We start from the raw sequence: 12,938 nt of genomic DNA, 5'->3' as shown, positions 1-12,938 counted from the left end.
ACTGACCTGCCACTGGGTCGGAAAGTTTGGCTGACTGGGCATGCGGATGTAGAAATAATAGTCCTTCCAATGTTTATTGGAAGTGGGTAGTTTATTGAAGAAGACCAGACCGGGCCGAGCTTGGAACATAAAGGTGCCCGGCTCGGCTTGCTTAGGATAATAGAAATAAAAAAAGACCTCCGGGCGGAGGGGAATGTTGTGAATCTTAAACAACACGACAACGCCGCAGAGGAGACGGAAGGTATTTGGTACTAAACTTCCGAGCGGCACGCCAAAATAATTACAGACGTCTGCTATAAAGGGATGCACGGGGAACCGCAGACCGACCACCGCGCAGCGGTCTGTGTGGCCGAGTGGCGGGACCAGCTAGACGAACTTCGATATCCTCGGGGATTTCGAAATTGTCAGCCAAAATATCAAAATCCCGTTGTTCGAAACGGGATCGCATGGTAGTATACCATGGGCCTAGGGATTGTTCTTCGGGATGAGAGGAACTGGCCATGATCCGGATAGGAGAAATCACAAAAGGAAGTTCCAAAGACGAAGAAATGGAATTTCAAAGACTGGAGCTAGGGGAAGAAAGGCGAATTAGATACCGAAAAGGAAGGAGAAAAGCTCTAAAACCTTACTGAAGGGAGATGGATCGAGGAGAGGCGCCGGAGAGCGTCAGAGGGCAGCAACAAGATCGCCGGAGCTCCAAAGCACAGAGAGCAGCAGTAGAGGTAATGGAGGCGTGTGAAGGTGAGAAGGAAACGAAGAATTTATAGGGTGAGGGCCGGGCGACCTCCACCGTCGGATCCAGGTCACGGGAATCAAAGCATACATCTAGCCGTTTATTTCGAATTGCTTCGATCACATCACAATATCATGCAACCGCCTCCGTACTCTGGTGGCATTGCTCCACGTGGCAGTCAATCATTTGGAGCATTTAATGAAGGTATGATCGACCTTGATGGCGAAGATTGGCGCGGAACGCGAAGAGATCCGGTGATGGCCATCGTTGATTCATTCCAAGGACATTTCTACGGTTGACCGAGCGGAGAGTATTAGCATTGAGGAGCCGTTCGGATAGACTCACAGTCCAGTCAGTCGGACTATTCACCTCCTTCGACTAGACTTGAAGGGGAGGCAAGTGATCCGGTAGTAAGAGCGGGCCCCCCTCTTGCAAAGTCAACGCAGTGGACAGATCATCAACCGGGTCATGGGGATGCGGTCAACCTTCAAGACACGTCACACCAGCAAGTTCGTTTTCTTAGCTTCCAGACAGGATCAACTTGTATTTATAATGGGGACACGTCATCATAACTGAAGAAACTTCTAAAAGATATTTCCCGCCAAATATCATGTTGGGCATGTCTCTGTCGGTCATTCAAGTCGGTCGTATGTTAGGAATACTTTCTATTGAATATGTCGTGGCCGGTCGTTCAAGCCGGTCGTATGCTAGGGATATCTTCGGTTGAATATGTCTCGGCCGGTCATTTTAGCCGGCCGTATATTAAGAATACCTTTGTTTAAATATGTCTTAGTCGGTCGTTCTACCCGACCGTATATTAAGAATACCTTCTATTGAATATGTCTCGGCCGATTGTTCTAGCCGGTCGTATATTAAGAATACCCTTTGCTGAGCACGTCTTTATGCTCGGGGCGGGCTTTACCCGACCGAACGTATATGAGCACTTGGGCGCTTGCTCGGCCTGCGGTCGGCCAGTAATATGCTGATAACAACCCATAAGGCTAGATGCCTTTATGCTCGGGCGAGCTTTGCCCGGTTGAACATATACGAGCACGTGGGTGTTCGCTCGGTCTGCGGTCGATCGGTAATATGCTGACAACCATACATAAGGTTAAATGCCTTTATACTCAGGCGGGCTTTGTTTAGCGGAGCATACATGAGCACATGGGTGCTTGTTCGGCCTGTGGTCGGCCGGTAATATGCTGGTAACCATACATAAGGCTCAATGCCTTTATACTCGGGCGGGCTTTGCCCGACCAAGCATATATGAGCACGTGGGTGTTTGCCCAGCCTTCGGTCAGCCGGTAATATGCTGACAACCATATATAAGGCTAAATGCCTTTATGCTCGGGCAGACTTTGCCCGACCGAGCATATATGAGCACGTGGGTGTTTGCTCGACCTACGATTGACTGGTAATATGCTGTCAATCATACATAAGGTTAAATGTCTTTATGCTCGGGTGGACTTTGTCCGACCGAGCATATATGAGCACGTGGGTGCTCGCTCGGCCTATGATCAGTCGGTAATATGCTGTCAATCGTACATAAGGCTAAATACCTTTATACTCGGGTGAGCTTTGTCCGACCGAGCATATATGAGAACGTGGGTGTTCGCTCGGCCTTCGGTCGGTCGATAATATGTTGATAACCATACATAAGGATAAATGCCTTTATGATATCGGACATGTTTTGCCCGACCGAACATATATAAGCACGTGGGTGCTCGTTCGGCCTTTGGTTGGCCGGTAATATGCTGAGAATCTTATATAAGGCCAAATGTCTTTATGCTCGGGCGGACTTTGCCCGGCCGAGCATATATAAACATGTGAGTGGTCTCTCGGCTTGCGATCGGCCGGTAATATGTCGTTAATCGTACATAAGGTTAAATGCCTTTATGCTCGAGCGGGCTTTGCTCGACGGAGCATATATAAGCACGTGGGTGCTCGCTCGACTTTCGGTCGGCCGGTAATATACTGTCAATCGTACATAAGGATAAATGTCTTTATGCTCGGGCGGGCTTTGCCCGACCGAGCATATATGAGCATGTGGGTGCTTGCTCGATCTTCAGTCGGTCGGTAATATGCTGGTATAACCATACATAAGGCTAAATGCCTTCATGTTCGGGCGGGCTTTGCCCGATCGAGCATATAGGAGAACATCGGTGCTCACTTGACCTTTATTCGACCGAGTATATACCTTTCCTATCTCTCTTGACCTAAACCCCTCCTTTACTAGCTAGGTCGATCTATCATAACCTATATCACTAGCCTCTCCTTCAAGTCTAGTCAAAAGAGGTATAGTCGACTGACTAGACCTAAGTCTATTTTTACCCTTTTGATATTTACTATAGTGATCTCGTGACACCCTCTACAATGATCCCATGACACCCCAGCACATATCTTGTAACCAAGTTAAATAGAGGTGTGATCCTAACTTCTGCAACATCAACCTTTACTTTTTCTCACTTCACTTTTCTTTATTGAGAGTTATGACTTCAAATCTTCCTCTCTGGGATTAACTATTATCCAAGAAGGAAAAGTCTTTGGCTGAGGCTATGCAAGCCTTAGATCTACATCATTCGCATCAAAGAGAGCTGGAGGTACGTCTACTAGCAGCTCCGTCTCAAGTTCGGTCGGAAGTGACTTTGAGGGACAAAGCTTATTTAGATTTAAAGCAAAAGATTGAGGAGTTGGATGATCTGAAAGCTCAACATGCTTCAGAAATAACCGTTTTAACCAGAAAGGTTCATGTAGACGGTTTGCCTAACTAGACCTAAATGCCTTTATGTTCAGGCGGGTTTTGCCCGATCGAGCATACATGAGCACATGGGTGTTCGCTTGGCCTGTGGTCGGCCGGTAATATGATGGTAACCATACATAAAGTTAAATGCCTTTATGCTCAGACATGCTTTACCCGACCAAGCATATATGAGCACGTGAGTGTTCGCTCAGCCTTCGGTCAGCAAGTAATATGCTGACAACCATACATAAGGCTAAATATCTTTATGTTCGGGCAGACTTTGTCCGACCGAGCATATATGAGCACGTTGGTGCTCACTCAACCTGCGATCGGCCGGTAATATGCTGTCAATCGTACATAAGGCTAAATACCTTTATGCTCGAGTGAGCTTTCCTCTGTCGAGAATATAGGAACACATGGGTACTCGTTCCGTCTTTATTCGACCGAGTATATATCTTTTCTATCTCTCTTGACCTAAATTCCTCCTTCACTCGTTAGGTTAGGTTGATCTATAATAACCCGTATCATGGTGTTATAGTTAATCTTTTCATAAGAGAATTTCTTTATCTTTAATTTGGAATAACTAGTATAATGTAAACTAGTCATATGCGAGATCGACTGGTACCATATTGTACATCCCAACATTTAATTTCACAAGAATTAACTTAACTCCTTTTCCTTCCTTTATATTTATAAATGTAATACATTATATGATTACTTTTTAATTAAGATAATTAAATTATACAACCATCCTAACACTATAAGAAAATGCTCAAAGAGTGATGGAAATAGTAACTGAATTAATTTTGATTATTAAATTAACAATTGAATTAAATTTGATCCCTAAATTAACTATCGAATTAAATTTGATCCTTTCAATCATTATATTAGAGATTGAAATTGAATTCGGTCTCTAAATTAAGATAAAAATAATTTAACGAATATACAATTCAATATACAGCTGTGGGCTTGCTGCATTGTTTTCCTATTAGTCATTGAATTAAGGCTTGTGGGTGTGCATGGTGCATTACACAACACACGTAATACTCAAAATCATTATTCAATGCATATATCATAGTAGCTCTCTTTTCTCTGATTGGATTCATCACCACATACACTTTCATGTTTTTTTTTTTTTTTGCAGTTAATAGAGTTAATTAGTTGATTAAGTGAATACGGCATAGTATGTTTGGTACACAAGTTCTATCAACGTATCCTGAACAATAAATATGATCATTAATTGATCATGTGGTCGATAAAAAAAACCAAATAGGAATCAATAATGAGGAACCATTTGACTATAATGGATAAAAGTTGTGTACTCATTTTTTGATCTAAACATGGCACCTTATCTCCGATAGAAAATTAATAGAATTATTGGTTTGATTTAAAGACTATTAAATCAATTTGATATTTGCATTTAATATAAATTTAGTAATCAACTTAATAATTAATATTATTAATTTGATTAATAATAAGTGTACAATAGAATAAATAAAAATATATAATATTTATTTAGAAATTTTTGGTAATTAAGAAACTAATTGTTAAATATTTTAATGGGTGTTGATGAAGCCTCAACCATAAAGTTAAATATCTAAATATAAGATTTGTGGTTATACTAGTGGTGAATATTCTGTTAAAATTAAATTGAATTAAATTGATGTTTTTTTTTTGTATAAACCAAATCGATCGGATTTTTTTAAAAAAATTAAATAAACCGAACTAATAAAATATCAGTCAATTTGGTTTTCAACCAAATTAATTGAATTTATCAAAATTTTCTAATTACGGTATAAAAATTCAGTTTGATTTTACAAAATTTGATTTCAGTCTAACAATTTCATTTGATTCAAAATTTTAATTTATTCAGTCTATTCAATTTAATTGAATAAGAAATTAAAAAAAATGAACCCGGACTGAATTAATTATTTTTAAAAAAAAAATAAAATTCTGAATAAACCGAACCAAATTTTAAAATTCAGTCGGTTTGTTTGATTTAACCGAATTTAAAAATGTGTGCATAAAGGTAGCTATTAATATGGATTATTAGTTAATTAGTTAGATTAATCGATTACTTAAGTTTTAGTTAATTAATGGTTGTTTGATTAATTATATTAAAATTACATTAATCAATTTAATAATTAGAAATTATTGATAAGTTTGGTAAATCAATTTAATAACCAGAAGCAATTCTATTTTGATTTTAATTCTTAAAATAATCTTTTTAAGTCATGTTTTTAATATCTTTAATTATATTTTGATTTTTTCCTCACAAAATAAAAATCAGTTACCCTTAAATTATATATATAGCTCGAAGCCTTGAAGAATGCATTCTTACATCATGCTCCAATAATTTTGAGAGAATTCCTTAATCAGATCAAGGGTTTGAAGGTTAGGTTCATGGGAGAAGGATGATGATGGGCTACCTTGGACTCTCCGTCCAACCTGACTTTCACATTGTCCTCAGTAGTTTGTTAATGAGTAAAAAACATAAATCGATTAGTGATCAAAATTTTGATCGCTAATCAGTCAGTAAGAGTACTTAACGATTGATTACTAATTAAAATTTCTGGTCACTAATTTTTAGGTCGTCAATATCATTTAGCAAAGGAAATTAGATTCCATAAGTGACGGGAATTAATTTTTCATCATTAAATCCATTTATGATCGCTAGAATTAAAGATGAAAATTAAATTATGTTAATTTAGATAGAAAAATAATAGAAAGTTGTTAATGAACTAATATTTTTGGATAAAGAAATGATAGTAAAAAAAATAGCAAATAAATGTTTTTTATTAATACACCAACTTAAATATAATTTGCCAACTATACTAGCGTTTTTTTTACTAAATTAATTAATCACAAATACACTAATTAGCTTCTTTTTTATTAACTACTCTAATTAAACTGTTCAAATTTTAAAATTTAGTTCAGTTATTTCGATAATTCAGATATTTTCTTCTTCAAAATATTAATTTTTTAGTTAATTCGACGATTTTGATTTTTAATTTTCTTATTCGATTAAATCGAATAAATCAAAATATACAAAATCAAATTGAAAAATTTCTTATGATTCAATCATGTTTAATAAAATTTAATTTCGATTTTGATTAAGGTAAAAAAGGCTAATTTGATTCAATTTGTTTAATTTTTATTAATAAATTTGACTAGTTCAGGATAGATCCTCTGGACCGTAAAAAACAGTCCAGGGGATGATCCCTTGGTTTAGATTGGTTCAGGGGATGGTCCTCATTCATAAAATAGATGGGGACCATTCATTCCCACCAATCCAGATCAAGGGACCATCCTCTGGATTACTTTTTACGGTCTAGAGGATCTGGGCTGCTAGTTTTATTCGATTGATTAAAAAAATAGTTTATTTAGTTTTTAATTTATTTGGTTATATGTATAGACTGCACTCGTACCTTATAATACTTAATTACTTTTATGTTAAAAAAAAAAACAAACCAATAATACACATTTGTAGAGAATAATACAAATTTAAATATTAATTTAAAATTTCAGGAAATTTAAATTGGAAATAATTTTTAATTTACTTTTACAATATTTTTTTTTATAAAGTTGAGTCTTTGTTTTATTTAAAAATATTTAATATTGAGTTAAATATAAATTTGCTACCTAGTTTTTTTAATATACTTTACAATAATATCTAGATTAAATCTTAATTTTAAAATGATCTAAACCATTTTAATCTTAATTAAAATAGATTTAAGCATATATATCTTTTAATTTTGCCCAACTTTAAAAAAAAACTCCAAATTCACACCTAATTTTTGTATTTGTCAAAATATACATTTATTTTTCAAAATATATTTTACGGTCTCAAAAATGATAATCAAATTTTTTTTCTACATTTTTTATTTTTTTTTACTTGAAGAAGAAAGGATATTTTGAAAAATAAAACAATTTTTTCAAAAGTCGGTTAAACGATTTTCTTTAAAAAAAATTATTTAAAAAATAAAATCAGATAGCATTTATTTGAAACTGGGGTATACTCGAAGATGAGCTATTTTTTAAAGTTTCTTGGCATTACATAATGAAGCGACCTACGAATCAAAACACAACTGCACAACACCCATCAGCTTCTCCTCCCGGTCTCTCTCCCCTTCGCTGCAGCTCTTCTTTGTCTGCCGCCTGCGGCGGCTGCCCGAGGCGTATGTGAATCCAGGCGTCTGGATTTCTACGTGAATGGGGTGCTTCCAATCCAGAACCTCCAACCTTCACTCCCCTGAGGATGATCCCAACTACGACGACAAGTCAGATCACGGTGCTGTACTGCATCATCTTCTCCTCTTTCTGTTCTATTTCTTCCCCATTCTGTTTACGTTTTTGGCTTTCGTTTTAGGGTAATAGAAGCTAATGACAAGGCAGGGGGCCAGGATCAGGTGCCGCACTTCGAGGAGTACGGGCTGGCGGAGCTGCGGCCGGCGACGAAGGGCTTTAACTCGGAGCTGATAGTTTCTGAGAGCGGAGAGAAGGCGCCTACTGTTGTGTACCTGGCGAAGCTCGACGGCAGGCGGCTGGTGGCCGTTAAGAGGTTCCCCAAGCAGTACAGTGCTCAGCAGTTTGTGGTCGGATCTCTGTTTTGGTTGTGAGTTATTGGGGAAAGTTATCATTTTTCTTGGCTAAAGGTGTTTTTTTGGAGGGTTTTACTACTTTCCTTCCAGACAGAGGCTTAGGGGGCAAAGCCGGACCTGAGCATAATCTCAAGAGACATCTGTCTCAGAGCCCATTATCTTAAAGGGTCCCAAAAAATATATCTATTATATATACATATATTTTATCTTAATTTTTGTGTTAAATGGCATAGGAAAAACAATATTCAGCCCTTCTATATATTTTTTTAGTTAGCCCACATATGCAATATTCTGTCAATGTAATTAACAAATTAAAATATGAAATTCTTTTCACTAGTCTTAAATTAAACGTTTCAACTTTCAATCATCTCATCTCTCGTCTCTCGGTCTCCGAACATTACAAATTTATAATAGTACGTGAATGCGATTATGTTTTGCAAATTGTGGATGACGGTCAACAGAACTCAAAAGGTTATAATAATTTGCAATCAATTAGTATTTTGCTTTGTATTTTATAGGTATTAATGAAGAAAACTTTTGATTAAGAAAAATTAATCGCATAATGTGAGGAAGTCCAATTTTGAAACTTCGACTCAGACCTACGAAAATTCAGGTACGACCCTGGGGTGGGGAAGCTCCGGCACAAGACACTGGTGAACCTCATCGAATGATGTGAGGAGGGTGATGAGGGGCTTCTTGTGGCCGAGTTCATGCCAAATGATACGTTGTCCGCGTTGTTAAAAATATAAATTAGATTAATTAAATATTTAACATTGTGTGCATTGATCCTGTCCGAAAATTGATGAAATTGAAAGCTGGGGATGTGAATGTCTCGCTGACCACTCGTAGATTTCGCTCCTCTCTACAAGATAGATGACGTCAGTGCCAAGCCAAGGAAGAGGTCCCGACGTTGGCCCTCCGACGCTCAAGTAAGTCACCAGCGATGAAGTAGAAGGCAGAGCAACAAGAATGAAGACTATAGCGCAAACAGTGTATCGCGTACCTTTGCCGATACTCGGACCTCCCTTTATATAGAGCTCCTGTAGCGTGCGTGCCCGCTCCCCAAGGCGGGTATGCTTCTGAAAGTTTCCCCTGAAAAGACTTGTTAGTAAAGTGTCTCTGGCACAATACTTTAATAAGCCGAGCATATCTCTGATGTGACAGTGGAAGCTTCCGTCGTATGATCTTCTGGTTGACCATGCCTGGTGTCAGTGGCACTAACTCCCAAAAGGATGTCGATGGATAACACAGGGGGTCTGCTGCTAAGCCGAGCGAAATAGCCGCTTGGCCAGAGTTTAATTGTGTCCGTACTACGTTCGCTCGATCGTAACTCCGCTACGACTGCCGAATCCTATTGTCAGGCCGAGCTGAATAGCTGCTCGACCAGGATACCGTATCCTCCTGACATCGAACACCTCGTTAATCATCGGTTGTTCGACGCATCCCCCCCCCCCCCCGAGTCAATGATAGGGTCGAATCGGGCACCTTCTCCTCCCGGTCGGGGACCTAATTGCCCGACTGACCGATACACTTATCGTTCGTCCGGCCATATGATTCTCGAATGTTGACCGCCTTGACTTTGACCCTCATCGTGGTTACTATCTCTCGCAAGGTGGGCCCCTCCTTATCACCGCATTACATACCTCTCCCTCAAGTCTAGTCGAAGGAGGTTGCAAGTTTGACTGACTGGACAAATTGTCAATGACACTTTTCACCCGATCGACTTACGACACTCCTTGGCTTCTGATCGGACTAATGTGGCCCAACGGTCGACTATTTGACCGCTCTTTGCCGGTCGGCCTGTTGAAGATTGTTGCTCGACCATATGTCTTCTCCCTTAAGCCAATCGGCACAGTGAACATTCACACTTGAAAATCTTTTCTTGGGCTTCTTTGGGTGAGCGCGATCCAAGCTTACATCACCCATATTTATGAAAAATCATGCAATTCCGGCGCATTCTTGCCGAGCGTGCCGCCATGCATCTTAATTGCCCTCATTAAATGTCAGCCTAGAGCGAGATGCCACATGCACCCTTTGCTGTCGTCGCACACTGGACGTGACAGGCGGATATCTTTTGGCGATGTGACGTTTGACAGTTTGAATTCGACGGCCAGATCTATGTCTAGGTCTTCGCGACCCTTGATCGGACGACCTCGATCGACCGATCCTGGGGTTTATAAACCCATCGCATCACCTTCTTCCTCTGCACTTCTCCATCTTCGAGCTTTTCGGCATCACCCCATCTCTGTGTTCCGACGATATTCTTCCTTTCCTGCTCCTTTGACGACCTTTCAGTAAACTTCCTTCCAATCACATATCGCCTTCTTCCTCTGTACTTCTCCGTCTTCGAGTTTTTCGGCATTTCTTCGTCTGTGTTTTGGCGATATTCTTCTAGTAGGCTTCCTTCCATTGGCATCTTTTCGTTGCCTTTGTTTTTTGCGATGACGAGTTCCTCACAGCCTCCTGTCGGCATCCCTGTGCCTTGGTAGACCTCTACTGAGTCTAGGTTTGACGTCGGCGATGCTGAGAGGCTGACAGCCGCCTTTGAGTTCCCTTCCGAATACAAAGCTATTCTTCCTTCTACTTCCAATCGACCAAATTCTCCGCCACTCGGCTGTCTTTGTTTCTTTATGGATCAGTTTACCGCCGGTCTGCGGTTTCCCATCCACCCCTTCTTTCCTGCCATATGTAAATACTTTCACATCTCTCTACATCAATTAGTGTCGAACTCCTTTCGACTGCTGTGCGGGGTAGTGGTTCAGTTCCGCCTGCATGATATTCCCCTCACTCCCTGGATTTTTCATTACTTTTATTATCCCAAATTGTCCGAGCCGGGGACTTTTCTTTTCCAAGCCCGAGTGGGCTTAGTTTTCTTGGATAAAATACCGACCTCCAACAAGCATTGAAGAGAATACTTCTTTTTTGTGCGCATTTCCGAACGACCAGACTTCTCGACCAACTGGTAGCTCGAAGTGATGAGTCAACCTCCCTTAAAACAGTACAAGAGCCGATTGGACTACCTCAATGCAGCTTCAATGTTGGCCAATCAGAAATATGACATCCATAAATTGCTGCTGGAGGGTGTCCTCTACATTTTCGGCTTGAGTCTGATCCGCACCCGGCTTCCGTCCAGCTTTGATATGCAACTTTTTCACTCATTTCTTTGATTCTAACTGATTTTTCTTCCTCTTTTGCAGCTGAAGTCATGCTACGTGCGCGTCTGGCTGGAAAGGCTAAGCTTGCGGATGCCGAGATCAATGCGGCGGTCATGGATGAGTTAGAGAGTCGCGGTATGCAGCCGATCGGCTATCAAGAAGATTCGCAAGGTGAGAGCGAAATGACTCCAGCCTTGGTGAGCGAAGGGGCAGATAGTTGAATGCCTAGCGGTGGAGCGGCTGGTCAATCACAACCTCTCTTTGACCGGCCTCCAGTTGTTCGAGTTGAGAGGGCGACAGACTTGGTCTCCTCCAGAAAGCTCTTGATAAGGCTCAAGAGGTGTCGGGCAGAGACTTCATCGCAATCCGCCTCCTTGGTGGTGCGGACCCTTACTGGCACTAGCTCGCACCCTTCCACCGAGCGGGTTGAAACCTCAACCCCTGTTCCAGTTCAAGTGACTGCGGCCCCTACGCCGTTTGACCGGACGCCATCATTATCTGATCTACCGCAGGGAACTCTTTGCGCGCCGTCAGTGGCCTTCATTCCACCACCATCAAAGGTCAAAATGTCTGGCATCCTTTCGACATCCTCATCTCGGTCGTCCGGTCGAGCGACCTCGACCCAATTAGCTCCGAGTGGCCAGCGCCACATAATGGCGATTCTCCATCTGTCGACTGAGGAATGACGTGAGTCAGCTAGCACTGAATCCTGAGCCCCCGAGCACCAAATAATTATTCAGGGGCCGCTCGCACAGATATGGGCTGACACTTGAGCCCGTGTAGCGATGATGCCTTCGGGGGCGCTCGCGGACTATCCCACCCAAATGTCCATTGGGGTAAGTGTTGTATTCTTCTTAATTTATCTTCGATCGACACTTTATATTTTCCTGGTTACTCACAGTATTGGGTAGAGTGTTAGAGTGTATACTAAAAGTCTAGCTTTTTGTAAACATTTATTTTTGAAATAAAGAATCACATTGGTCAAATGTCTACATTTATATGTCAAGTGTAGTTATTCAATTAATTTATATTGTAGATAACATGGTGTGTGGTGTCACACACAGAAGATCATATTATCAGTTCCTTATAAGTTATAAAAAGTAGCTCACGACTAAGATGGAAAGGAACAAACAATTGGAATAGTCGTAGTGTAATTTGGTTTTAATTTATCTTGATGAAATGACATTAATGGTAAGTAGATTTAAAAAATTGTTTAAATCTAACAAATTTAATAAAGTACAGGGTACAAGAATAAAAAGAAAAGTAAGATGCTACCACTGCAATGAAGAAGGGCATGTTGGACCCCGTGGTATTTTTGATGTGATCAACCAAGTTGATTAGGTCCTGTTGTGTTTGATCCCTGTGTCTGAGTGTGCAGGAGCCTAGGAGCACAGGAAGTCGAGCGGAAGACGTAGCTAGCGAGAAGGACAGCACGGGAAGGGAGCCGACGGGCTCGGTGCGTCCGAAGGACGAGAGAGTTGCGGAAGAGTACTCCGGTGGGCGTGAAGAGCGTGCGCGGCGTTCGAGGGACGTTAAGCCGGGACGGAAGGCTGCTCAAGGAGAAGGCCGAGAATTGGGTTCTGCTGAGCCCTATTCCGGTTGGCCGCAATCACCCAAAAGAACGGAGCGTCGGAAGCTGAAGAAAGCAAGCTGGATTTGGAGCTGCCAGCTTGGAGGCGCCTCCAGCTTGAAGGCGCCTTCAATAGGTC

This window comes from Zingiber officinale, chromosome 8A, assembly GCF_018446385.1.
Source record: "Zingiber officinale cultivar Zhangliang chromosome 8A, Zo_v1.1, whole genome shotgun sequence".
NCBI lineage: Eukaryota > Viridiplantae > Streptophyta > Magnoliopsida > Zingiberales > Zingiberaceae > Zingiber > Zingiber officinale.
The sequence above is the reverse complement of the archived record's forward strand: the minus strand, read 5'-3'. Positions refer to the sequence as shown.